The 22,688-nt window shown below is 55.0% G+C and overlaps 52 non-coding genes across 52 annotated transcripts; 41 read left to right on the forward strand and 11 right to left on the reverse strand.

The window, feature by feature from the left end:
- Positions 1-253: 253 nt before the first annotated feature.
- On the reverse strand, positions 254-325 carry Trnag-ucc. Its single transcript has one exon. It is a non-coding gene; the product is annotated as a tRNA-Gly (tRNA).
- Positions 326-667: 342 nt separating this feature from the next.
- Positions 668-738, forward strand: Trnag-gcc. Its single transcript has one exon. It is a non-coding gene; the product is annotated as a tRNA-Gly (tRNA).
- A 381-nt stretch (positions 739-1,119) lies between these two features.
- Positions 1,120-1,192, forward strand: Trnam-cau. Its single transcript has one exon. It is a non-coding gene; the product is annotated as a tRNA-Met (tRNA).
- Positions 1,193-1,489: 297 nt separating this feature from the next.
- Trnae-uuc lies at positions 1,490-1,561 on the forward strand. Its single transcript has one exon. It is a non-coding gene; the product is annotated as a tRNA-Glu (tRNA).
- A 198-nt stretch (positions 1,562-1,759) lies between these two features.
- Positions 1,760-1,833, forward strand: Trnai-aau. Its single transcript has one exon. It is a non-coding gene; the product is annotated as a tRNA-Ile (tRNA).
- Positions 1,834-2,426: 593 nt separating this feature from the next.
- On the reverse strand, positions 2,427-2,498 carry Trnag-ucc. The gene has a single exon. It is a non-coding gene; the product is annotated as a tRNA-Gly (tRNA).
- A 342-nt stretch (positions 2,499-2,840) lies between these two features.
- Positions 2,841-2,911, forward strand: Trnag-gcc. Its single transcript has one exon. It is a non-coding gene; the product is annotated as a tRNA-Gly (tRNA).
- A 381-nt stretch (positions 2,912-3,292) lies between these two features.
- On the forward strand, positions 3,293-3,365 carry Trnam-cau. The gene has a single exon. It is a non-coding gene; the product is annotated as a tRNA-Met (tRNA).
- A 297-nt stretch (positions 3,366-3,662) lies between these two features.
- Positions 3,663-3,734, forward strand: Trnae-uuc. Its single transcript has one exon. It is a non-coding gene; the product is annotated as a tRNA-Glu (tRNA).
- A 198-nt stretch (positions 3,735-3,932) lies between these two features.
- Trnai-aau lies at positions 3,933-4,006 on the forward strand. The gene has a single exon. It is a non-coding gene; the product is annotated as a tRNA-Ile (tRNA).
- Positions 4,007-4,599: 593 nt separating this feature from the next.
- Trnag-ucc lies at positions 4,600-4,671 on the reverse strand. Its single transcript has one exon. It is a non-coding gene; the product is annotated as a tRNA-Gly (tRNA).
- Positions 4,672-5,013: 342 nt separating this feature from the next.
- Positions 5,014-5,084, forward strand: Trnag-gcc. The gene has a single exon. It is a non-coding gene; the product is annotated as a tRNA-Gly (tRNA).
- Positions 5,085-5,465: 381 nt separating this feature from the next.
- Positions 5,466-5,538, forward strand: Trnam-cau. Its single transcript has one exon. It is a non-coding gene; the product is annotated as a tRNA-Met (tRNA).
- A 297-nt stretch (positions 5,539-5,835) lies between these two features.
- Trnae-uuc lies at positions 5,836-5,907 on the forward strand. Its single transcript has one exon. It is a non-coding gene; the product is annotated as a tRNA-Glu (tRNA).
- Positions 5,908-6,105: 198 nt separating this feature from the next.
- Positions 6,106-6,179, forward strand: Trnai-aau. The gene has a single exon. It is a non-coding gene; the product is annotated as a tRNA-Ile (tRNA).
- Positions 6,180-6,772: 593 nt separating this feature from the next.
- On the reverse strand, positions 6,773-6,844 carry Trnag-ucc. Its single transcript has one exon. It is a non-coding gene; the product is annotated as a tRNA-Gly (tRNA).
- Positions 6,845-7,186: 342 nt separating this feature from the next.
- Positions 7,187-7,257, forward strand: Trnag-gcc. Its single transcript has one exon. It is a non-coding gene; the product is annotated as a tRNA-Gly (tRNA).
- Positions 7,258-7,638: 381 nt separating this feature from the next.
- Trnam-cau lies at positions 7,639-7,711 on the forward strand. The gene has a single exon. It is a non-coding gene; the product is annotated as a tRNA-Met (tRNA).
- A 297-nt stretch (positions 7,712-8,008) lies between these two features.
- Trnae-uuc lies at positions 8,009-8,080 on the forward strand. The gene has a single exon. It is a non-coding gene; the product is annotated as a tRNA-Glu (tRNA).
- Positions 8,081-8,278: 198 nt separating this feature from the next.
- On the forward strand, positions 8,279-8,352 carry Trnai-aau. The gene has a single exon. It is a non-coding gene; the product is annotated as a tRNA-Ile (tRNA).
- Positions 8,353-8,945: 593 nt separating this feature from the next.
- Positions 8,946-9,017, reverse strand: Trnag-ucc. The gene has a single exon. It is a non-coding gene; the product is annotated as a tRNA-Gly (tRNA).
- Positions 9,018-9,359: 342 nt separating this feature from the next.
- Positions 9,360-9,430, forward strand: Trnag-gcc. Its single transcript has one exon. It is a non-coding gene; the product is annotated as a tRNA-Gly (tRNA).
- A 381-nt stretch (positions 9,431-9,811) lies between these two features.
- Positions 9,812-9,884, forward strand: Trnam-cau. Its single transcript has one exon. It is a non-coding gene; the product is annotated as a tRNA-Met (tRNA).
- A 297-nt stretch (positions 9,885-10,181) lies between these two features.
- Positions 10,182-10,253, forward strand: Trnae-uuc. Its single transcript has one exon. It is a non-coding gene; the product is annotated as a tRNA-Glu (tRNA).
- A 198-nt stretch (positions 10,254-10,451) lies between these two features.
- On the forward strand, positions 10,452-10,525 carry Trnai-aau. Its single transcript has one exon. It is a non-coding gene; the product is annotated as a tRNA-Ile (tRNA).
- A 593-nt stretch (positions 10,526-11,118) lies between these two features.
- Trnag-ucc lies at positions 11,119-11,190 on the reverse strand. Its single transcript has one exon. It is a non-coding gene; the product is annotated as a tRNA-Gly (tRNA).
- Positions 11,191-11,532: 342 nt separating this feature from the next.
- Trnag-gcc lies at positions 11,533-11,603 on the forward strand. Its single transcript has one exon. It is a non-coding gene; the product is annotated as a tRNA-Gly (tRNA).
- A 381-nt stretch (positions 11,604-11,984) lies between these two features.
- Positions 11,985-12,057, forward strand: Trnam-cau. Its single transcript has one exon. It is a non-coding gene; the product is annotated as a tRNA-Met (tRNA).
- Positions 12,058-12,354: 297 nt separating this feature from the next.
- Positions 12,355-12,426, forward strand: Trnae-uuc. Its single transcript has one exon. It is a non-coding gene; the product is annotated as a tRNA-Glu (tRNA).
- Positions 12,427-12,624: 198 nt separating this feature from the next.
- Trnai-aau lies at positions 12,625-12,698 on the forward strand. Its single transcript has one exon. It is a non-coding gene; the product is annotated as a tRNA-Ile (tRNA).
- Positions 12,699-13,291: 593 nt separating this feature from the next.
- On the reverse strand, positions 13,292-13,363 carry Trnag-ucc. Its single transcript has one exon. It is a non-coding gene; the product is annotated as a tRNA-Gly (tRNA).
- A 342-nt stretch (positions 13,364-13,705) lies between these two features.
- Positions 13,706-13,776, forward strand: Trnag-gcc. The gene has a single exon. It is a non-coding gene; the product is annotated as a tRNA-Gly (tRNA).
- Positions 13,777-14,157: 381 nt separating this feature from the next.
- On the forward strand, positions 14,158-14,230 carry Trnam-cau. The gene has a single exon. It is a non-coding gene; the product is annotated as a tRNA-Met (tRNA).
- A 296-nt stretch (positions 14,231-14,526) lies between these two features.
- On the forward strand, positions 14,527-14,598 carry Trnae-uuc. The gene has a single exon. It is a non-coding gene; the product is annotated as a tRNA-Glu (tRNA).
- Positions 14,599-14,796: 198 nt separating this feature from the next.
- On the forward strand, positions 14,797-14,870 carry Trnai-aau. Its single transcript has one exon. It is a non-coding gene; the product is annotated as a tRNA-Ile (tRNA).
- Positions 14,871-15,463: 593 nt separating this feature from the next.
- Positions 15,464-15,535, reverse strand: Trnag-ucc. The gene has a single exon. It is a non-coding gene; the product is annotated as a tRNA-Gly (tRNA).
- Positions 15,536-15,877: 342 nt separating this feature from the next.
- Trnag-gcc lies at positions 15,878-15,948 on the forward strand. The gene has a single exon. It is a non-coding gene; the product is annotated as a tRNA-Gly (tRNA).
- A 381-nt stretch (positions 15,949-16,329) lies between these two features.
- On the forward strand, positions 16,330-16,402 carry Trnam-cau. The gene has a single exon. It is a non-coding gene; the product is annotated as a tRNA-Met (tRNA).
- A 297-nt stretch (positions 16,403-16,699) lies between these two features.
- Positions 16,700-16,771, forward strand: Trnae-uuc. Its single transcript has one exon. It is a non-coding gene; the product is annotated as a tRNA-Glu (tRNA).
- Positions 16,772-16,969: 198 nt separating this feature from the next.
- Positions 16,970-17,043, forward strand: Trnai-aau. The gene has a single exon. It is a non-coding gene; the product is annotated as a tRNA-Ile (tRNA).
- Positions 17,044-17,636: 593 nt separating this feature from the next.
- Positions 17,637-17,708, reverse strand: Trnag-ucc. The gene has a single exon. It is a non-coding gene; the product is annotated as a tRNA-Gly (tRNA).
- Positions 17,709-18,050: 342 nt separating this feature from the next.
- On the forward strand, positions 18,051-18,121 carry Trnag-gcc. The gene has a single exon. It is a non-coding gene; the product is annotated as a tRNA-Gly (tRNA).
- Positions 18,122-18,502: 381 nt separating this feature from the next.
- On the forward strand, positions 18,503-18,575 carry Trnam-cau. Its single transcript has one exon. It is a non-coding gene; the product is annotated as a tRNA-Met (tRNA).
- Positions 18,576-18,871: 296 nt separating this feature from the next.
- Trnae-uuc lies at positions 18,872-18,943 on the forward strand. Its single transcript has one exon. It is a non-coding gene; the product is annotated as a tRNA-Glu (tRNA).
- A 198-nt stretch (positions 18,944-19,141) lies between these two features.
- Positions 19,142-19,215, forward strand: Trnai-aau. The gene has a single exon. It is a non-coding gene; the product is annotated as a tRNA-Ile (tRNA).
- Positions 19,216-19,808: 593 nt separating this feature from the next.
- On the reverse strand, positions 19,809-19,880 carry Trnag-ucc. The gene has a single exon. It is a non-coding gene; the product is annotated as a tRNA-Gly (tRNA).
- Positions 19,881-20,222: 342 nt separating this feature from the next.
- On the forward strand, positions 20,223-20,293 carry Trnag-gcc. The gene has a single exon. It is a non-coding gene; the product is annotated as a tRNA-Gly (tRNA).
- A 381-nt stretch (positions 20,294-20,674) lies between these two features.
- Trnam-cau lies at positions 20,675-20,747 on the forward strand. Its single transcript has one exon. It is a non-coding gene; the product is annotated as a tRNA-Met (tRNA).
- Positions 20,748-21,044: 297 nt separating this feature from the next.
- On the forward strand, positions 21,045-21,116 carry Trnae-uuc. Its single transcript has one exon. It is a non-coding gene; the product is annotated as a tRNA-Glu (tRNA).
- A 198-nt stretch (positions 21,117-21,314) lies between these two features.
- On the forward strand, positions 21,315-21,388 carry Trnai-aau. Its single transcript has one exon. It is a non-coding gene; the product is annotated as a tRNA-Ile (tRNA).
- Positions 21,389-21,981: 593 nt separating this feature from the next.
- Trnag-ucc lies at positions 21,982-22,053 on the reverse strand. Its single transcript has one exon. It is a non-coding gene; the product is annotated as a tRNA-Gly (tRNA).
- Positions 22,054-22,395: 342 nt separating this feature from the next.
- On the forward strand, positions 22,396-22,466 carry Trnag-gcc. The gene has a single exon. It is a non-coding gene; the product is annotated as a tRNA-Gly (tRNA).
- The last annotated feature ends 222 nt before the right edge of the window (positions 22,467-22,688 follow it).

The following is a 22,688-nucleotide window of genomic DNA, read 5'->3' on the forward strand; positions in this document are numbered from 1 at the left end:
GGAGACGCCACCGTGAAATGAAGGGGGCGTGCTGTGTGTCCATCGCCTCGCCTCTCCTTACCTCTCTCAGTCGTTTCTCGTGCTTGTCGTTTTGATATAGGCCGATTTGAGAGCGTCAGCTCTCGCGTCAGCTGAGCAAAGTCGAGACAAGTCGAGACACACTAAGGGCTGGTGTGCAGCGAGTAAGAGGGCGAAAAAACAATAATTTAAGAGCGCGTGGCAAAAGTACTCATACGCGAAATTAAAAGCCTGCTGCGGTGGCCGGGAATCGAACCCGGATCAACTGCTTGGAAGGCAACTATGCTGACCATTACACCACCACCGCACAAGCGAGCGCCGCGCGTCCGCGCTGTGTCGGCTTCCCGCCAGTCGGCAGCGGCCGAAGGTGATCGTACCTGGCAGGCGCATTTCGAGGCGGGCTAGGGGAGCACATCCAGACGCATTCGGACAGCGTATCCGCGCACATTTCGCATCCTTTGGCAAGAGTTGGGCGCCGGCGACGCAAGAGTACGCAGAGGACCGCGTTCTGGCGGCATTTTTAAGCAGTGCAGTGCAGGATTCAGCGTCTGCAGCATCTTTTCCACAGAATGCTACGGCGCTTGACGGCAGTCCCACTTTCCCTTGAGACATCTGCTCGGGAAGCAGCGTCAAGTTACCGCTGGCCCGGGCATCGGTGGTTCAGTGGTAGAATGCTCGCCTGCCACGCGGGCGGCCCGGGTTCGATTCCCGGCCGATGCATCATTTTGCTTTTCCCGCGATAATGCTGCCGCGTGGCTTGCGCGCTTGAGATGCACGATCCACAAGAACGTATAGCTGGATTCCCTTGAGAAGAACCGAGAACGCAGCACTCGCGGGTCCCCACTAGGACGCTCGCATCATGTTCTACAGACTAGCGTCGGCCTGGCCTCACAAGTTGCTGTGTCCCGGTGCCTCCGAGGCACTGAACTTTAACGACAAGGAGTGCTGCCTATCGTTGCCAACAGCTGCAGCAACACCGCAATCAACTGGGCCGGCAGTGCACGTGTAGCAACAGAACACGTTATCGAGGAAGTACAGTGTCTCTACGCCTAATATTGGGCAGGCTATTTACCCAGTTTCCAGGACAAGCGGTTCACCCGTGCCTCGGTAGCGCAGTAGGCAGCGCGTAAGTCTCATAATCTTAAGGTCGTGAGTTCGATCCTCACCCGGGGCATTTAATTTTCTGTGACTGATGGTGGTGCTGTAGCTAGGGCGCCAACGTATTTCTTGTTTGTTATCCACAACGCTTCAGCGGGAAAATGTTTACTTCCTGTTATTGCTACTTACAGCTTCCCTTTCCCTCTTCTCCCAGCAGAGCATGAAGCCAAAAGCATTGCTCTGCGACGTTTGAGGTGCGCGCCTTGCCAGTCAGTATGTGCAAAGATGCCCGCAAAGAGAGAGGGGCGCCGACGCGGCACTCGACACGAAATGCGACAAGCGACCGTACGAACGGTCTAACGGAACGGCCACATCCGGTGTGGTCTAGTGGCTAGGATACCTGGCTTTCACCCAGGAGGCCCGGGTTCGATTCCCGGTACCGGAACGGAATTTTTTCCACACGAATCGTGACAAGTTTGAGCTGTCCGAGCGGCCGTTTCCCGTCCTGCTCGCAATATAGCTACTGTTTCGTGACCGTCAGCAGAATATAGACTAGGGAAGCAGACACACGACGACCATAGAAATGGTGTATGGCTTCATGCCACCTGTTTCCAGCGTAGGGCTGAGCATCTGCATATGCCGAGGCCCGTTAGCTCAGTTGGTTAGAGCGTCGTGCTAATAACGCGAAGGTCGTGGGTTCGATCCCCCCACGGGCCACTACTCTTTTACTACTACGACAAGGCAGCGCCGATTTCAGCTGGCGAGTGTGATGACCAAAAGATCATCACCCTGCGTGGAAGTTGATAGAGGATCCGAACCCGACTCGTCGGGAAGCGCTACAGCATTCACTCGGCAATGGCCATAATATCTTGAATACACTGGTTCTCAGCCGATAAAGAGAAAATGAAAGAAAATGTCCGATTGCCGATGCGTAACAACTTTGGCCCTTGTTAGTACTTGGGCGGGTGAGCGCATGGGAACACAGGGCACTATTGGCACTTTTACTTCCTATTTTTGTTTCTCCTTTCTTTTCGGAGCTACAGCCCGATTCGGTCAGGGAGACGCCACCGTGAAATGAAGGGGGCGTGCTGTGTGTCCATCGCCTCGCCTCTCCTTACCTCTCTCAGTCGTTTCTCGTGCTTGTCGTTTTGATATAGGCCGATTTGAGAGCGTCAGCTCTCGCGTCAGCTGAGCAAAGTCGAGACAAGTCGAGACACACTAAGGGCTGGTGTGCAGCGAGTAAGAGGGCGAAAAAACAATAATTTAAGAGCGCGTGGCAAAAGTACTCATACGCGAAATTAAAAGCCTGCTGCGGTGGCCGGGAATCGAACCCGGATCAACTGCTTGGAAGGCAACTATGCTGACCATTACACCACCACCGCACAAGCGAGCGCCGCGCGTCCGCGCTGTGTCGGCTTCCCGCCAGTCGGCAGCGGCCGAAGGTGATCGTACCTGGCAGGCGCATTTCGAGGCGGGCTAGGGGAGCACATCCAGACGCATTCGGACAGCGTATCCGCGCACATTTCGCATCCTTTGGCAAGAGTTGGGCGCCGGCGACGCAAGAGTACGCAGAGGACCGCGTTCTGGCGGCATTTTTAAGCAGTGCAGTGCAGGATTCAGCGTCTGCAGCATCTTTTCCACAGAATGCTACGGCGCTTGACGGCAGTCCCACTTTCCCTTGAGACATCTGCTCGGGAAGCAGCGTCAAGTTACCGCTGGCCCGGGCATCGGTGGTTCAGTGGTAGAATGCTCGCCTGCCACGCGGGCGGCCCGGGTTCGATTCCCGGCCGATGCATCATTTTGCTTTTCCCGCGATAATGCTGCCGCGTGGCTTGCGCGCTTGAGATGCACGATCCACAAGAACGTATAGCTGGATTCCCTTGAGAAGAACCGAGAACGCAGCACTCGCGGGTCCCCACTAGGACGCTCGCATCATGTTCTACAGACTAGCGTCGGCCTGGCCTCACAAGTTGCTGTGTCCCGGTGCCTCCGAGGCACTGAACTTTAACGACAAGGAGTGCTGCCTATCGTTGCCAACAGCTGCAGCAACACCGCAATCAACTGGGCCGGCAGTGCACGTGTAGCAACAGAACACGTTATCGAGGAAGTACAGTGTCTCTACGCCTAATATTGGGCAGGCTATTTACCCAGTTTCCAGGACAAGCGGTTCACCCGTGCCTCGGTAGCGCAGTAGGCAGCGCGTAAGTCTCATAATCTTAAGGTCGTGAGTTCGATCCTCACCCGGGGCATTTAATTTTCTGTGACTGATGGTGGTGCTGTAGCTAGGGCGCCAACGTATTTCTTGTTTGTTATCCACAACGCTTCAGCGGGAAAATGTTTACTTCCTGTTATTGCTACTTACAGCTTCCCTTTCCCTCTTCTCCCAGCAGAGCATGAAGCCAAAAGCATTGCTCTGCGACGTTTGAGGTGCGCGCCTTGCCAGTCAGTATGTGCAAAGATGCCCGCAAAGAGAGAGGGGCGCCGACGCGGCACTCGACACGAAATGCGACAAGCGACCGTACGAACGGTCTAACGGAACGGCCACATCCGGTGTGGTCTAGTGGCTAGGATACCTGGGTTTCACCCAGGAGGCCCGGGTTCGATTCCCGGTACCGGAACGGAATTTTTTCCACACGAATCGTGACAAGTTTGAGCTGTCCGAGCGGCCGTTTCCCGTCCTGCTCGCAATATAGCTACTGTTTCGTGACCGTCAGCAGAATATAGACTAGGGAAGCAGACACACGACGACCATAGAAATGGTGTATGGCTTCATGCCACCTGTTTCCAGCGTAGGGCTGAGCATCTGCATATGCCGAGGCCCGTTAGCTCAGTTGGTTAGAGCGTCGTGCTAATAACGCGAAGGTCGTGGGTTCGATCCCCCCACGGGCCACTACTCTTTTACTACTACGACAAGGCAGCGCCGATTTCAGCTGGCGAGTGTGATGACCAAAAGATCATCACCCTGCGTGGAAGTTGATAGAGGATCCGAACCCGACTCGTCGGGAAGCGCTACAGCATTCACTCGGCAATGGCCATAATATCTTGAATACACTGGTTCTCAGCCGATAAAGAGAAAATGAAAGAAAATGTCCGATTGCCGATGCGTAACAACTTTGGCCCTTGTTAGTACTTGGGCGGGTGAGCGCATGGGAACACAGGGCACTATTGGCACTTTTACTTCCTATTTTTGTTTCTCCTTTCTTTTCGGAGCTACAGCCCGATTCGGTCAGGGAGACGCCACCGTGAAATGAAGGGGGCGTGCTGTGTGTCCATCGCCTCGCCTCTCCTTACCTCTCTCAGTCGTTTCTCGTGCTTGTCGTTTTGATATAGGCCGATTTGAGAGCGTCAGCTCTCGCGTCAGCTGAGCAAAGTCGAGACAAGTCGAGACACACTAAGGGCTGGTGTGCAGCGAGTAAGAGGGCGAAAAAACAATAATTTAAGAGCGCGTGGCAAAAGTACTCATACGCGAAATTAAAAGCCTGCTGCGGTGGCCGGGAATCGAACCCGGATCAACTGCTTGGAAGGCAACTATGCTGACCATTACACCACCACCGCACAAGCGAGCGCCGCGCGTCCGCGCTGTGTCGGCTTCCCGCCAGTCGGCAGCGGCCGAAGGTGATCGTACCTGGCAGGCGCATTTCGAGGCGGGCTAGGGGAGCACATCCAGACGCATTCGGACAGCGTATCCGCGCACATTTCGCATCCTTTGGCAAGAGTTGGGCGCCGGCGACGCAAGAGTACGCAGAGGACCGCGTTCTGGCGGCATTTTTAAGCAGTGCAGTGCAGGATTCAGCGTCTGCAGCATCTTTTCCACAGAATGCTACGGCGCTTGACGGCAGTCCCACTTTCCCTTGAGACATCTGCTCGGGAAGCAGCGTCAAGTTACCGCTGGCCCGGGCATCGGTGGTTCAGTGGTAGAATGCTCGCCTGCCACGCGGGCGGCCCGGGTTCGATTCCCGGCCGATGCATCATTTTGCTTTTCCCGCGATAATGCTGCCGCGTGGCTTGCGCGCTTGAGATGCACGATCCACAAGAACGTATAGCTGGATTCCCTTGAGAAGAACCGAGAACGCAGCACTCGCGGGTCCCCACTAGGACGCTCGCATCATGTTCTACAGACTAGCGTCGGCCTGGCCTCACAAGTTGCTGTGTCCCGGTGCCTCCGAGGCACTGAACTTTAACGACAAGGAGTGCTGCCTATCGTTGCCAACAGCTGCAGCAACACCGCAATCAACTGGGCCGGCAGTGCACGTGTAGCAACAGAACACGTTATCGAGGAAGTACAGTGTCTCTACGCCTAATATTGGGCAGGCTATTTACCCAGTTTCCAGGACAAGCGGTTCACCCGTGCCTCGGTAGCGCAGTAGGCAGCGCGTAAGTCTCATAATCTTAAGGTCGTGAGTTCGATCCTCACCCGGGGCATTTAATTTTCTGTGACTGATGGTGGTGCTGTAGCTAGGGCGCCAACGTATTTCTTGTTTGTTATCCACAACGCTTCAGCGGGAAAATGTTTACTTCCTGTTATTGCTACTTACAGCTTCCCTTTCCCTCTTCTCCCAGCAGAGCATGAAGCCAAAAGCATTGCTCTGCGACGTTTGAGGTGCGCGCCTTGCCAGTCAGTATGTGCAAAGATGCCCGCAAAGAGAGAGGGGCGCCGACGCGGCACTCGACACGAAATGCGACAAGCGACCGTACGAACGGTCTAACGGAACGGCCACATCCGGTGTGGTCTAGTGGCTAGGATACCTGGGTTTCACCCAGGAGGCCCGGGTTCGATTCCCGGTACCGGAACGGAATTTTTTCCACACGAATCGTGACAAGTTTGAGCTGTCCGAGCGGCCGTTTCCCGTCCTGCTCGCAATATAGCTACTGTTTCGTGACCGTCAGCAGAATATAGACTAGGGAAGCAGACACACGACGACCATAGAAATGGTGTATGGCTTCATGCCACCTGTTTCCAGCGTAGGGCTGAGCATCTGCATATGCCGAGGCCCGTTAGCTCAGTTGGTTAGAGCGTCGTGCTAATAACGCGAAGGTCGTGGGTTCGATCCCCCCACGGGCCACTACTCTTTTACTACTACGACAAGGCAGCGCCGATTTCAGCTGGCGAGTGTGATGACCAAAAGATCATCACCCTGCGTGGAAGTTGATAGAGGATCCGAACCCGACTCGTCGGGAAGCGCTACAGCATTCACTCGGCAATGGCCATAATATCTTGAATACACTGGTTCTCAGCCGATAAAGAGAAAATGAAAGAAAATGTCCGATTGCCGATGCGTAACAACTTTGGCCCTTGTTAGTACTTGGGCGGGTGAGCGCATGGGAACACAGGGCACTATTGGCACTTTTACTTCCTATTTTTGTTTCTCCTTTCTTTTCGGAGCTACAGCCCGATTCGGTCAGGGAGACGCCACCGTGAAATGAAGGGGGCGTGCTGTGTGTCCATCGCCTCGCCTCTCCTTACCTCTCTCAGTCGTTTCTCGTGCTTGTCGTTTTGATATAGGCCGATTTGAGAGCGTCAGCTCTCGCGTCAGCTGAGCAAAGTCGAGACAAGTCGAGACACACTAAGGGCTGGTGTGCAGCGAGTAAGAGGGCGAAAAAACAATAATTTAAGAGCGCGTGGCAAAAGTACTCATACGCGAAATTAAAAGCCTGCTGCGGTGGCCGGGAATCGAACCCGGATCAACTGCTTGGAAGGCAACTATGCTGACCATTACACCACCACCGCACAAGCGAGCGCCGCGCGTCCGCGCTGTGTCGGCTTCCCGCCAGTCGGCAGCGGCCGAAGGTGATCGTACCTGGCAGGCGCATTTCGAGGCGGGCTAGGGGAGCACATCCAGACGCATTCGGACAGCGTATCCGCGCACATTTCGCATCCTTTGGCAAGAGTTGGGCGCCGGCGACGCAAGAGTACGCAGAGGACCGCGTTCTGGCGGCATTTTTAAGCAGTGCAGTGCAGGATTCAGCGTCTGCAGCATCTTTTCCACAGAATGCTACGGCGCTTGACGGCAGTCCCACTTTCCCTTGAGACATCTGCTCGGGAAGCAGCGTCAAGTTACCGCTGGCCCGGGCATCGGTGGTTCAGTGGTAGAATGCTCGCCTGCCACGCGGGCGGCCCGGGTTCGATTCCCGGCCGATGCATCATTTTGCTTTTCCCGCGATAATGCTGCCGCGTGGCTTGCGCGCTTGAGATGCACGATCCACAAGAACGTATAGCTGGATTCCCTTGAGAAGAACCGAGAACGCAGCACTCGCGGGTCCCCACTAGGACGCTCGCATCATGTTCTACAGACTAGCGTCGGCCTGGCCTCACAAGTTGCTGTGTCCCGGTGCCTCCGAGGCACTGAACTTTAACGACAAGGAGTGCTGCCTATCGTTGCCAACAGCTGCAGCAACACCGCAATCAACTGGGCCGGCAGTGCACGTGTAGCAACAGAACACGTTATCGAGGAAGTACAGTGTCTCTACGCCTAATATTGGGCAGGCTATTTACCCAGTTTCCAGGACAAGCGGTTCACCCGTGCCTCGGTAGCGCAGTAGGCAGCGCGTAAGTCTCATAATCTTAAGGTCGTGAGTTCGATCCTCACCCGGGGCATTTAATTTTCTGTGACTGATGGTGGTGCTGTAGCTAGGGCGCCAACGTATTTCTTGTTTGTTATCCACAACGCTTCAGCGGGAAAATGTTTACTTCCTGTTATTGCTACTTACAGCTTCCCTTTCCCTCTTCTCCCAGCAGAGCATGAAGCCAAAAGCATTGCTCTGCGACGTTTGAGGTGCGCGCCTTGCCAGTCAGTATGTGCAAAGATGCCCGCAAAGAGAGAGGGGCGCCGACGCGGCACTCGACACGAAATGCGACAAGCGACCGTACGAACGGTCTAACGGAACGGCCACATCCGGTGTGGTCTAGTGGCTAGGATACCTGGGTTTCACCCAGGAGGCCCGGGTTCGATTCCCGGTACCGGAACGGAATTTTTTCCACACGAATCGTGACAAGTTTGAGCTGTCCGAGCGGCCGTTTCCCGTCCTGCTCGCAATATAGCTACTGTTTCGTGACCGTCAGCAGAATATAGACTAGGGAAGCAGACACACGACGACCATAGAAATGGTGTATGGCTTCATGCCACCTGTTTCCAGCGTAGGGCTGAGCATCTGCATATGCCGAGGCCCGTTAGCTCAGTTGGTTAGAGCGTCGTGCTAATAACGCGAAGGTCGTGGGTTCGATCCCCCCACGGGCCACTACTCTTTTACTACTACGACAAGGCAGCGCCGATTTCAGCTGGCGAGTGTGATGACCAAAAGATCATCACCCTGCGTGGAAGTTGATAGAGGATCCGAACCCGACTCGTCGGGAAGCGCTACAGCATTCACTCGGCAATGGCCATAATATCTTGAATACACTGGTTCTCAGCCGATAAAGAGAAAATGAAAGAAAATGTCCGATTGCCGATGCGTAACAACTTTGGCCCTTGTTAGTACTTGGGCGGGTGAGCGCATGGGAACACAGGGCACTATTGGCACTTTTACTTCCTATTTTTGTTTCTCCTTTCTTTTCGGAGCTACAGCCCGATTCGGTCAGGGAGACGCCACCGTGAAATGAAGGGGGCGTGCTGTGTGTCCATCGCCTCGCCTCTCCTTACCTCTCTCAGTCGTTTCTCGTGCTTGTCGTTTTGATATAGGCCGATTTGAGAGCGTCAGCTCTCGCGTCAGCTGAGCAAAGTCGAGACAAGTCGAGACACACTAAGGGCTGGTGTGCAGCGAGTAAGAGGGCGAAAAAACAATAATTTAAGAGCGCGTGGCAAAAGTACTCATACGCGAAATTAAAAGCCTGCTGCGGTGGCCGGGAATCGAACCCGGATCAACTGCTTGGAAGGCGACTATGCTGACCATTACACCACCACCGCACAAGCGAGCGCCGCGCGTCCGCGCTGTGTCGGCTTCCCGCCAGTCGGCAGCGGCCGAAGGTGATCGTACCTGGCAGGCGCATTTCGAGGCGGGCTAGGGGAGCACATCCAGACGCATTCGGACAGCGTATCCGCGCACATTTCGCATCCTTTGGCAAGAGTTGGGCGCCGGCGACGCAAGAGTACGCAGAGGACCGCGTTCTGGCGGCATTTTTAAGCAGTGCAGTGCAGGATTCAGCGTCTGCAGCATCTTTTCCACAGAATGCTACGGCGCTTGACGGCAGTCCCACTTTCCCTTGAGACATCTGCTCGGGAAGCAGCGTCAAGTTACCGCTGGCCCGGGCATCGGTGGTTCAGTGGTAGAATGCTCGCCTGCCACGCGGGCGGCCCGGGTTCGATTCCCGGCCGATGCATCATTTTGCTTTTCCCGCGATAATGCTGCCGCGTGGCTTGCGCGCTTGAGATGCACGATCCACAAGAACGTATAGCTGGATTCCCTTGAGAAGAACCGAGAACGCAGCACTCGCGGGTCCCCACTAGGACGCTCGCATCATGTTCTACAGACTAGCGTCGGCCTGGCCTCACAAGTTGCTGTGTCCCGGTGCCTCCGAGGCACTGAACTTTAACGACAAGGAGTGCTGCCTATCGTTGCCAACAGCTGCAGCAACACCGCAATCAACTGGGCCGGCAGTGCACGTGTAGCAACAGAACACGTTATCGAGGAAGTACAGTGTCTCTACGCCTAATATTGGGCAGGCTATTTACCCAGTTTCCAGGACAAGCGGTTCACCCGTGCCTCGGTAGCGCAGTAGGCAGCGCGTAAGTCTCATAATCTTAAGGTCGTGAGTTCGATCCTCACCCGGGGCATTTAATTTTCTGTGACTGATGGTGGTGCTGTAGCTAGGGCGCCAACGTATTTCTTGTTTGTTATCCACAACGCTTCAGCGGGAAAATGTTTACTTCCTGTTATTGCTACTTACAGCTTCCCTTTCCCTCTTCTCCCAGCAGAGCATGAAGCCAAAAGCATTGCTCTGCGACGTTTGAGGTGCGCGCCTTGCCAGTCAGTATGTGCAAAGATGCCCGCAAAGAGAGAGGGGCGCCGACGCGGCACTCGACACGAAATGCGACAAGCGACCGTACGAACGGTCTAACGGAACGGCCACATCCGGTGTGGTCTAGTGGCTAGGATACCTGGGTTTCACCCAGGAGGCCCGGGTTCGATTCCCGGTACCGGAACGGAATTTTTTCCACACGAATCGTGACAAGTTTGAGCTGTCCGAGCGGCCGTTTCCCGTCCTGCTCGCAATATAGCTACTGTTTCGTGACCGTCAGCAGAATATAGACTAGGGAAGCAGACACACGACGACCATAGAAATGGTGTATGGCTTCATGCCACCTGTTTCCAGCGTAGGGCTGAGCATCTGCATATGCCGAGGCCCGTTAGCTCAGTTGGTTAGAGCGTCGTGCTAATAACGCGAAGGTCGTGGGTTCGATCCCCCCACGGGCCACTACTCTTTTACTACTACGACAAGGCAGCGCCGATTTCAGCTGGCGAGTGTGATGACCAAAAGATCATCACCCTGCGTGGAAGTTGATAGAGGATCCGAACCCGACTCGTCGGGAAGCGCTACAGCATTCACTCGGCAATGGCCATAATATCTTGAATACACTGGTTCTCAGCCGATAAAGAGAAAATGAAAGAAAATGTCCGATTGCCGATGCGTAACAACTTTGGCCCTTGTTAGTACTTGGGCGGGTGAGCGCATGGGAACACAGGGCACTATTGGCACTTTTACTTCCTATTTTTGTTTCTCCTTTCTTTTCGGAGCTACAGCCCGATTCGGTCAGGGAGACGCCACCGTGAAATGAAGGGGGCGTGCTGTGTGTCCATCGCCTCGCCTCTCCTTACCTCTCTCAGTCGTTTCTCGTGCTTGTCGTTTTGATATAGGCCGATTTGAGAGCGTCAGCTCTCGCGTCAGCTGAGCAAAGTCGAGACAAGTCGAGACACACTAAGGGCTGGTGTGCAGCGAGTAAGAGGGCGAAAAAACAATAATTTAAGAGCGCGTGGCAAAAGTACTCATACGCGAAATTAAAAGCCTGCTGCGGTGGCCGGGAATCGAACCCGGATCAACTGCTTGGAAGGCGACTATGCTGACCATTACACCACCACCGCACAAGCGAGCGCCGCGCGTCCGCGCTGTGTCGGCTTCCCGCCAGTCGGCAGCGGCCGAAGGTGATCGTACCTGGCAGGCGCATTTCGAGGCGGGCTAGGGGAGCACATCCAGACGCATTCGGACAGCGTATCCGCGCACATTTCGCATCCTTTGGCAAGAGTTGGGCGCCGGCGACGCAAGAGTACGCAGAGGACCGCGTTCTGGCGGCATTTTTAAGCAGTGCAGTGCAGGATTCAGCGTCTGCAGCATCTTTTCCACAGAATGCTACGGCGCTTGACGGCAGTCCCACTTTCCCTTGAGACATCTGCTCGGGAAGCAGCGTCAAGTTACCGCTGGCCCGGGCATCGGTGGTTCAGTGGTAGAATGCTCGCCTGCCACGCGGGCGGCCCGGGTTCGATTCCCGGCCGATGCATCATTTTGCTTTTCCCGCGATAATGCTGCCGCGTGGCTTGCGCGCTTGAGATGCACGATCCACAAGAACGTATAGCTGGATTCCCTTGAGAAGAACCGAGAACGCAGCACTCGCGGGTCCCCACTAGGACGCTCGCATCATGTTCTACAGACTAGCGTCGGCCTGGCCTCACAAGTTGCTGTGTCCCGGTGCCTCCGAGGCACTGAACTTTAACGACAAGGAGTGCTGCCTATCGTTGCCAACAGCTGCAGCAACACCGCAATCAACTGGGCCGGCAGTGCACGTGTAGCAACAGAACACGTTATCGAGGAAGTACAGTGTCTCTACGCCTAATATTGGGCAGGCTATTTACCCAGTTTCCAGGACAAGCGGTTCACCCGTGCCTCGGTAGCGCAGTAGGCAGCGCGTAAGTCTCATAATCTTAAGGTCGTGAGTTCGATCCTCACCCGGGGCATTTAATTTTCTGTGACTGATGGTGGTGCTGTAGCTAGGGCGCCAACGTATTTCTTGTTTGTTATCCACAACGCTTCAGCGGGAAAATGTTTACTTCCTGTTATTGCTACTTACAGCTTCCCTTTCCCTCTTCTCCCAGCAGAGCATGAAGCCAAAAGCATTGCTCTGCGACGTTTGAGGTGCGCGCCTTGCCAGTCAGTATGTGCAAAGATGCCCGCAAAGAGAGAGGGGCGCCGACGCGGCACTCGACACGAAATGCGACAAGCGACCGTACGAACGGTCTAACGGAACGGCCACATCCGGTGTGGTCTAGTGGCTAGGATACCTGGGTTTCACCCAGGAGGCCCGGGTTCGATTCCCGGTACCGGAACGGAATTTTTTCCACACGAATCGTGACAAGTTTGAGCTGTCCGAGCGGCCGTTTCCCGTCCTGCTCGCAATATAGCTACTGTTTCGTGACCGTCAGCAGAATATAGACTAGGGAAGCAGACACACGACGACCATAGAAATGGTGTATGGCTTCATGCCACCTGTTTCCAGCGTAGGGCTGAGCATCTGCATATGCCGAGGCCCGTTAGCTCAGTTGGTTAGAGCGTCGTGCTAATAACGCGAAGGTCGTGGGTTCGATCCCCCCACGGGCCACTACTCTTTTACTACTACGACAAGGCAGCGCCGATTTCAGCTGGCGAGTGTGATGACCAAAAGATCATCACCCTGCGTGGAAGTTGATAGAGGATCCGAACCCGACTCGTCGGGAAGCGCTACAGCGTTCACTCGGCAATGGCCATAATATCTTGAATACACTGGTTCTCAGCCGATAAAGAGAAAATGAAAGAAAATGTCCGATTGCCGATGCGTAACAACTTTGGCCCTTGTTAGTACTTGGGCGGGTGAGCGCATGGGAACACAGGGCACTATTGGCACTTTTACTTCCTATTTTTGTTTCTCCTTTCTTTTCGGAGCTACAGCCCGATTCGGTCAGGGAGACGCCACCGTGAAATGAAGGGGGCGTGCTGTGTGTCCATCGCCTCGCCTCTCCTTACCTCTCTCAGTCGTTTCTCGTGCTTGTCGTTTTGATATAGGCCGATTTGAGAGCGTCAGCTCTCGCGTCAGCTGAGCAAAGTCGAGACAAGTCGAGACACACTAAGGGCTGGTGTGCAGCGAGTAAGAGGGCGAAAAAACAATAATTTAAGAGCGCGTGGCAAAAGTACTCATACGCGAAATTAAAAGCCTGCTGCGGTGGCCGGGAATCGAACCCGGATCAACTGCTTGGAAGGCAACTATGCTGACCATTACACCACCACCGCACAAGCGAGCGCCGCGCGTCCGCGCTGTGTCGGCTTCCCGCCAGTCGGCAGCGGCCGAAGGTGATCGTACCTGGCAGGCGCATTTCGAGGCGGGCTAGGGGAGCACATCCAGACGCATTCGGACAGCGTATCCGCGCACATTTCGCATCCTTTGGCAAGAGTTGGGCGCCGGCGACGCAAGAGTACGCAGAGGACCGCGTTCTGGCGGCATTTTTAAGCAGTGCAGTGCAGGATTCAGCGTCTGCAGCATCTTTTCCACAGAATGCTACGGCGCTTGACGGCAGTCCCACTTTCCCTTGAGACATCTGCTCGGGAAGCAGCGTCAAGTTACCGCTGGCCCGGGCATCGGTGGTTCAGTGGTAGAATGCTCGCCTGCCACGCGGGCGGCCCGGGTTCGATTCCCGGCCGATGCATCATTTTGCTTTTCCCGCGATAATGCTGCCGCGTGGCTTGCGCGCTTGAGATGCACGATCCACAAGAACGTATAGCTGGATTCCCTTGAGAAGAACCGAGAACGCAGCACTCGCGGGTCCCCACTAGGACGCTCGCATCATGTTCTACAGACTAGCGTCGGCCTGGCCTCACAAGTTGCTGTGTCCCGGTGCCTCCGAGGCACTGAACTTTAACGACAAGGAGTGCTGCCTATCGTTGCCAACAGCTGCAGCAACACCGCAATCAACTGGGCCGGCAGTGCACGTGTAGCAACAGAACACGTTATCGAGGAAGTACAGTGTCTCTACGCCTAATATTGGGCAGGCTATTTACCCAGTTTCCAGGACAAGCGGTTCACCCGTGCCTCGGTAGCGCAGTAGGCAGCGCGTAAGTCTCATAATCTTAAGGTCGTGAGTTCGACCCTCACCCGGGGCATTTAATTTTCTGTGACTGATGGTGGTGCTGTAGCTAGGGCGCCAACGTATTTCTTGTTTGTTATCCACAACGCTTCAGCGGGAAAATGTTTACTTCCTGTTATTGCTACTTACAGCTTCCCTTTCCCTCTTCTCCCAGCAGAGCAGAAGCCAAAAGCATTGCTCTGCGACGTTTGAGGTGCGCGCCTTGCCAGTCAGTATGTGCAAAGATGCCCGCAAAGAGAGAGGGGCGCCGACGCGGCACTCGACACGAAATGCGACAAGCGACCGTACGAACGGTCTAACGGAACGGCCACATCCGGTGTGGTCTAGTGGCTAGGATACCTGGGTTTCACCCAGGAGGCCCGGGTTCGATTCCCGGTACCGGAACGGAATTTTTTCCACACGAATCGTGACAAGTTTGAGCTGTCCGAGCGGCCGTTTCCCGTCCTGCTCGCAATATAGCTACTGTTTCGTGACCGTCAGCAGAATATAGACTAGGGAAGCAGACACACGACGACCATAGAAATGGTGTATGGCTTCATGCCACCTGTTTCCAGCGTAGGGCTGAGCATCTGCATATGCCGAGGCCCGTTAGCTCAGTTGGTTAGAGCGTCGTGCTAATAACGCGAAGGTCGTGGGTTCGATCCCCCCACGGGCCACTACTCTTTTACTACTACGACAAGGCAGCGCCGATTTCAGCTGGCGAGTGTGATGACCAAAAGATCATCACCCTGCGTGGAAGTTGATAGAGGATCCGAACCCGACTCGTCGGGAAGCGCTACAGCATTCACTCGGCAATGGCCATAATATCTTGAATACACTGGTTCTCAGCCGATAAAGAGAAAATGAAAGAAAATGTCCGATTGCCGATGCGTAACAACTTTGGCCCTTGTTAGTACTTGGGCGGGTGAGCGCATGGGAACACAGGGCACTATTGGCACTTTTACTTCCTATTTTTGTTTCTCCTTTCTTTTCGGAGCTACAGCCCGATTCGGTCAGGGAGACGCCACCGTGAAATGAAGGGGGCGTGCTGTGTGTCCATCGCCTCGCCTCTCCTTACCTCTCTCAGTCGTTTCTCGTGCTTGTCGTTTTGATATAGGCCGATTTGAGAGCGTCAGCTCTCGCGTCAGCTGAGCAAAGTCGAGACAAGTCGAGACACACTAAGGGCTGGTGTGCAGCGAGTAAGAGGGCGAAAAAACAATAATTTAAGAGCGCGTGGCAAAAGTACTCATACGCGAAATTAAAAGCCTGCTGCGGTGGCCGGGAATCGAACCCGGATCAACTGCTTGGAAGGCGACTATGCTGACCATTACACCACCACCGCACAAGCGAGCGCCGCGCGTCCGCGCTGTGTCGGCTTCCCGCCAGTCGGCAGCGGCCGAAGGTGATCGTACCTGGCAGGCGCATTTCGAGGCGGGCTAGGGGAGCACATCCAGACGCATTCGGACAGCGTATCCGCGCACATTTCGCATCCTTTGGCAAGAGTTGGGCGCCGGCGACGCAAGAGTACGCAGAGGACCGCGTTCTGGCGGCATTTTTAAGCAGTGCAGTGCAGGATTCAGCGTCTGCAGCATCTTTTCCACAGAATGCTACGGCGCTTGACGGCAGTCCCACTTTCCCTTGAGACATCTGCTCGGGAAGCAGCGTCAAGTTACCGCTGGCCCGGGCATCGGTGGTTCAGTGGTAGAATGCTCGCCTGCCACGCGGGCGGCCCGGGTTCGATTCCCGGCCGATGCATCATTTTGCTTTTCCCGCGATAATGCTGCCGCGTGGCTTGCGCGCTTGAGATGCACGATCCACAAGAACGTATAGCTGGATTCCCTTGAGAAGAACCGAGAACGCAGCACTCGCGGGTCCCCACTAGGACGCTCGCATCATGTTCTACAGACTAGCGTCGGCCTGGCCTCACAAGTTGCTGTGTCCCGGTGCCTCCGAGGCACTGAACTTTAACGACAAGGAGTGCTGCCTATCGTTGCCAACAGCTGCAGCAACACCGCAATCAACTGGGCCGGCAGTGCACGTGTAGCAACAGAACACGTTATCGAGGAAGTACAGTGTCTCTACGCCTAATATTGGGCAGGCTATTTACCCAGTTTCCAGGACAAGCGGTTCACCCGTGCCTCGGTAGCGCAGTAGGCAGCGCGTAAGTCTCATAATCTTAAGGTCGTGAGTTCGATCCTCACCCGGGGCATTTAATTTTCTGTGACTGATGGTGGTGCTGTAGCTAGGGCGCCAACGTATTTCTTGTTTGTTATCCACAACGCTTCAGCGGGAAAATGTTTACTTCCTGTTATTGCTACTTACAGCTTCCCTTTCCCTCTTCTCCCAGCAGAGCATGAAGCCAAAAGCATTGCTCTGCGACGTTTGAGGTGCGCGCCTTGCCAGTCAGTATGTGCAAAGATGCCCGCAAAGAGAGAGGGGCGCCGACGCGGCACTCGACACGAAATGCGACAAGCGACCGTACGAACGGTCTAACGGAACGGCCACATCCGGTGTGGTCTAGTGGCTAGGATACCTGGGTTTCACCCAGGAGGCCCGGGTTCGATTCCCGGTACCGGAACGGAATTTTTTCCACACGAATCGTGACAAGTTTGAGCTGTCCGAGCGGCCGTTTCCCGTCCTGCTCGCAATATAGCTACTGTTTCGTGACCGTCAGCAGAATATAGACTAGGGAAGCAGACACACGACGACCATAGAAATGGTGTATGGCTTCATGCCACCTGTTTCCAGCGTAGGGCTGAGCATCTGCATATGCCGAGGCCCGTTAGCTCAGTTGGTTAGAGCGTCGTGCTAATAACGCGAAGGTCGTGGGTTCGATCCCCCCACGGGCCACTACTCTTTTACTACTACGACAAGGCAGCGCCGATTTCAGCTGGCGAGTGTGATGACCAAAAGATCATCACCCTGCGTGGAAGTTGATAGAGGATCCGAACCCGACTCGTCGGGAAGCGCTACAGCATTCACTCGGCAATGGCCATAATATCTTGAATACACTGGTTCTCAGCCGATAAAGAGAAAATGAAAGAAAATGTCCGATTGCCGATGCGTAACAACTTTGGCCCTTGTTAGTACTTGGGCGGGTGAGCGCATGGGAACACAGGGCACTATTGGCACTTTTACTTCCTATTTTTGTTTCTCCTTTCTTTTCGGAGCTACAGCCCGATTCGGTCAGGGAGACGCCACCGTGAAATGAAGGGGGCGTGCTGTGTGTCCATCGCCTCGCCTCTCCTTACCTCTCTCAGTCGTTTCTCGTGCTTGTCGTTTTGATATAGGCCGATTTGAGAGCGTCAGCTCTCGCGTCAGCTGAGCAAAGTCGAGACAAGTCGAGACACACTAAGGGCTGGTGTGCAGCGAGTAAGAGGGCGAAAAAACAATAATTTAAGAGCGCGTGGCAAAAGTACTCATACGCGAAATTAAAAGCCTGCTGCGGTGGCCGGGAATCGAACCCGGATCAACTGCTTGGAAGGCAACTATGCTGACCATTACACCACCACCGCACAAGCGAGCGCCGCGCGTCCGCGCTGTGTCGGCTTCCCGCCAGTCGGCAGCGGCCGAAGGTGATCGTACCTGGCAGGCGCATTTCGAGGCGGGCTAGGGGAGCACATCCAGACGCATTCGGACAGCGTATCCGCGCACATTTCGCATCCTTTGGCAAGAGTTGGGCGCCGGCGACGCAAGAGTACGCAGAGGACCGCGTTCTGGCGGCATTTTTAAGCAGTGCAGTGCAGGATTCAGCGTCTGCAGCATCTTTTCCACAGAATGCTACGGCGCTTGACGGCAGTCCCACTTTCCCTTGAGACATCTGCTCGGGAAGCAGCGTCAAGTTACCGCTGGCCCGGGCATCGGTGGTTCAGTGGTAGAATGCTCGCCTGCCACGCGGGCGGCCCGGGTTCGATTCCCGGCCGATGCATCATTTTGCTTTTCCCGCGATAATGCTGCCGCGTGGCTTGCGCGCTTGAGATGCACGATCCACAAGAACGTATAGCTGGATTCCCTTGAGAAGAACCGAGAACGCAGCACTCGCGGGTCCCCACTAGGACGCTCGCATCATGTTCTACAGACTAGCGTCGGCCTGGCCTCACAAGTTGCTGTGTCCCGGTGCCTCCGAGGCACTGAACTTTAACGACAAGGAGTGCTGCCTATCGTTGCCAACAGCTGCAGCAACACCGCAATCAACTGGGCCGGCAGTGCACGTGTAGCAACAGAACACGTTATCGAGGAAGTACAGTGTCTCTACGCCTAATATTGGGCAGGCTATTTACCCAGTTTCCAGGACAAGCGGTTCACCCGTGCCTCGGTAGCGCAGTAGGCAGCGCGTAAGTCTCATAATCTTAAGGTCGTGAGTTCGACCCTCACCCGGGGCATTTAATTTTCTGTGACTGATGGTGGTGCTGTAGCTAGGGCGCCAACGTATTTCTTGTTTGTTATCCACAACGCTTCAGCGGGAAAATGTTTACTTCCTGTTATTGCTACTTACAGCTTCCCTTTCCCTCTTCTCCCAGCAGAGCAGAAGCCAAAAGCATTGCTCTGCGACGTTTGAGGTGCGCGCCTTGCCAGTCAGTATGTGCAAAGATGCCCGCAAAGAGAGAGGGGCGCCGACGCGGCACTCGACACGAAATGCGACAAGCGACCGTACGAACGGTCTAACGGAACGGCCACATCCGGTGTGGTCTAGTGGCTAGGATACCTGGGTTTCACCCAGGAGGCCCGGGTTCGATTCCCGGTACCGGAACGGAATTTTTTCCACACGAATCGTGACAAGTTTGAGCTGTCCGAGCGGCCGTTTCCCGTCCTGCTCGCAATATAGCTACTGTTTCGTGACCGTCAGCAGAATATAGACTAGGGAAGCAGACACACGACGACCATAGAAATGGTGTATGGCTTCATGCCACCTGTTTCCAGCGTAGGGCTGAGCATCTGCATATGCCGAGGCCCGTTAGCTCAGTTGGTTAGAGCGTCGTGCTAATAACGCGAAGGTCGTGGGTTCGATCCCCCCACGGGCCACTACTCTTTTACTACTACGACAAGGCAGCGCCGATTTCAGCTGGCGAGTGTGATGACCAAAAGATCATCACCCTGCGTGGAAGTTGATAGAGGATCCGAACCCGACTCGTCGGGAAGCGCTACAGCATTCACTCGGCAATGGCCATAATATCTTGAATACACTGGTTCTCAGCCGATAAAGAGAAAATGAAAGAAAATGTCCGATTGCCGATGCGTAACAACTTTGGCCCTTGTTAGTACTTGGGCGGGTGAGCGCATGGGAACACAGGGCACTATTGGCACTTTTACTTCCTATTTTTGTTTCTCCTTTCTTTTCGGAGCTACAGCCCGATTCGGTCAGGGAGACGCCACCGTGAAATGAAGGGGGCGTGCTGTGTGTCCATCGCCTCGCCTCTCCTTACCTCTCTCAGTCGTTTCTCGTGCTTGTCGTTTTGATATAGGCCGATTTGAGAGCGTCAGCTCTCGCGTCAGCTGAGCAAAGTCGAGACAAGTCGAGACACACTAAGGGCTGGTGTGCAGCGAGTAAGAGGGCGAAAAAACAATAATTTAAGAGCGCGTGGCAAAAGTACTCATACGCGAAATTAAAAGCCTGCTGCGGTGGCCGGGAATCGAACCCGGATCAACTGCTTGGAAGGCAACTATGCTGACCATTACACCACCACCGCACAAGCGAGCGCCGCGCGTCCGCGCTGTGTCGGCTTCCCGCCAGTCGGCAGCGGCCGAAGGTGATCGTACCTGGCAGGCGCATTTCGAGGCGGGCTAGGGGAGCACATCCAGACGCATTCGGACAGCGTATCCGCGCACATTTCGCATCCTTTGGCAAGAGTTGGGCGCCGGCGACGCAAGAGTACGCAGAGGACCGCGTTCTGGCGGCATTTTTAAGCAGTGCAGTGCAGGATTCAGCGTCTGCAGCATCTTTTCCACAGAATGCTACGGCGCTTGACGGCAGTCCCACTTTCCCTTGAGACATCTGCTCGGGAAGCAGCGTCAAGTTACCGCTGGCCCGGGCATCGGTGGTTCAGTGGTAGAATGCTCGCCTGCCACGCGGGCGGCCCGGGTTCGATTCCCGGCCGATGCATCATTTTGCTTTTCCCGCGATAATGCTGCCGCGTGGCTTGCGCGCTTGAGATGCACGATCCACAAGAACGTATAGCTGGATTCCCTTGAGAAGAACCGAGAACGCAGCACTCGCGGGTCCCCACTAGGACGCTCGCATCATGTTCTACAGACTAGCGTCGGCCTGGCCTCACAAGTTGCTGTGTCCCGGTGCCTCCGAGGCACTGAACTTTAACGACAAGGAGTGCTGCCTATCGTTGCCAACAGCTGCAGCAACACCGCAATCAACTGGGCCGGCAGTGCACGTGTAGCAACAGAACACGTTATCGAGGAAGTACAGTGTCTCTACGCCTAATATTGGGCAGGCTATTTACCCAGTTTCCAGGACAAGCGGTTCACCCGTGCCTCGGTAGCGCAGTAGGCAGCGCGTAAGTCTCATAATCTTAAGGTCGTGAGTTCGACCCTCACCCGGGGCATTTAATTTTCTGTGACTGATGGTGGTGCTGTAGCTAGGGCGCCAACGTATTTCTTGTTTGTTATCCACAACGCTTCAGCGGGAAAATGTTTACTTCCTGTTATTGCTACTTACAGCTTCCCTTTCCCTCTTCTCCCAGCAGAGCATGAAGCCAAAAGCATTGCTCTGCGACGTTTGAGGTGCGCGCCTTGCCAGTCAGTATGTGCAAAGATGCCCGCAAAGAGAGAGGGGCGCCGACGCGGCACTCGACACGAAATGCGACAAGCGACCGTACGAACGGTCTAACGGAACGGCCACATCCGGTGTGGTCTAGTGGCTAGGATACCTGGCTTTCACCCAGGAGGCCCGGGTTCGATTCCCGGTACCGGAACGGAATTTTTTCCACACGAATCGTGACAAGTTTGAGCTGTCCGAGCGGCCGTTTCCCGTCCTGCTCGCAATATAGCTACTGTTTCGTGACCGTCAGCAGAATATAGACTAGGGAAGCAGACACACGACGACCATAGAAATGGTGTATGGCTTCATGCCACCTGTTTCCAGCGTAGGGCTGAGCATCTGCATATGCCGAGGCCCGTTAGCTCAGTTGGTTAGAGCGTCGTGCTAATAACGCGAAGGTCGTGGGTTCGATCCCCCCACGGGCCACTACTCTTTTACTACTACGACAAGGCAGCGCCGATTTCAGCTGGCGAGTGTGATGACCAAAAGATCATCACCCTGCGTGGAAGTTGATAGAGGATCCGAACCCGACTCGTCGGGAAGCGCTACAGCATTCACTCGGCAATGGCCATAATATCTTGAATACACTGGTTCTCAGCCGATAAAGAGAAAATGAAAGAAAATGTCCGATTGCCGATGCGTAACAACTTTGGCCCTTGTTAGTACTTGGGCGGGTGAGCGCATGGGAACACAGGGCACTATTGGCACTTTTACTTCCTATTTTTGTTTCTCCTTTCTTTTCGGAGCTACAGCCCGATTCGGTCAGGGAGACGCCACCGTGAAATGAAGGGGGCGTGCTGTGTGTCCATCGCCTCGCCTCTCCTTACCTCTCTCAGTCGTTTCTCGTGCTTGTCGTTTTGATATAGGCCGATTTGAGAGCGTCAGCTCTCGCGTCAGCTGAGCAAAGTCGAGACAAGTCGAGACACACTAAGGGCTGGTGTGCAGCGAGTAAGAGGGCGAAAAAACAATAATTTAAGAGCGCGTGGCAAAAGTACTCATACGCGAAATTAAAAGCCTGCTGCGGTGGCCGGGAATCGAACCCGGATCAACTGCTTGGAAGGCAACTATGCTGACCATTACACCACCACCGCACAAGCGAGCGCCGCGCGTCCGCGCTGTGTCGGCTTCCCGCCAGTCGGCAGCGGCCGAAGGTGATCGTACCTGGCAGGCGCATTTCGAGGCGGGCTAGGGGAGCACATCCAGACGCATTCGGACAGCGTATCCGCGCACATTTCGCATCCTTTGGCAAGAGTTGGGCGCCGGCGACGCAAGAGTACGCAGAGGACCGCGTTCTGGCGGCATTTTTAAGCAGTGCAGTGCAGGATTCAGCGTCTGCAGCATCTTTTCCACAGAATGCTACGGCGCTTGACGGCAGTCCCACTTTCCCTTGAGACATCTGCTCGGGAAGCAGCGTCAAGTTACCGCTGGCCCGGGCATCGGTGGTTCAGTGGTAGAATGCTCGCCTGCCACGCGGGCGGCCCGGGTTCGATTCCCGGCCGATGCATCATTTTGCTTTTCCCGCGATAATGCTGCCGCGTGGCTTGCGCGCTTGAGATGCACGATCCACAAGAACGTATAGCTGGATTCCCTTGAGAAGAACCGAGAACGCAGCACTCGCGGGTCCCCACTAGGACGCTCGCATCATGTTCTACAGACTAGCGTCGGCCTGGCCTCACAAGTTGCTGTGTCCCGGTGCCTCCGAGGCACTGAACTTTAACGACAAGGA

This window comes from Schistocerca americana, unplaced genomic scaffold (assembly GCF_021461395.2).
Source record: "Schistocerca americana isolate TAMUIC-IGC-003095 unplaced genomic scaffold, iqSchAmer2.1 HiC_scaffold_570, whole genome shotgun sequence".
Taxonomy (NCBI): Eukaryota; Metazoa; Arthropoda; class Insecta; order Orthoptera; family Acrididae; genus Schistocerca; species Schistocerca americana.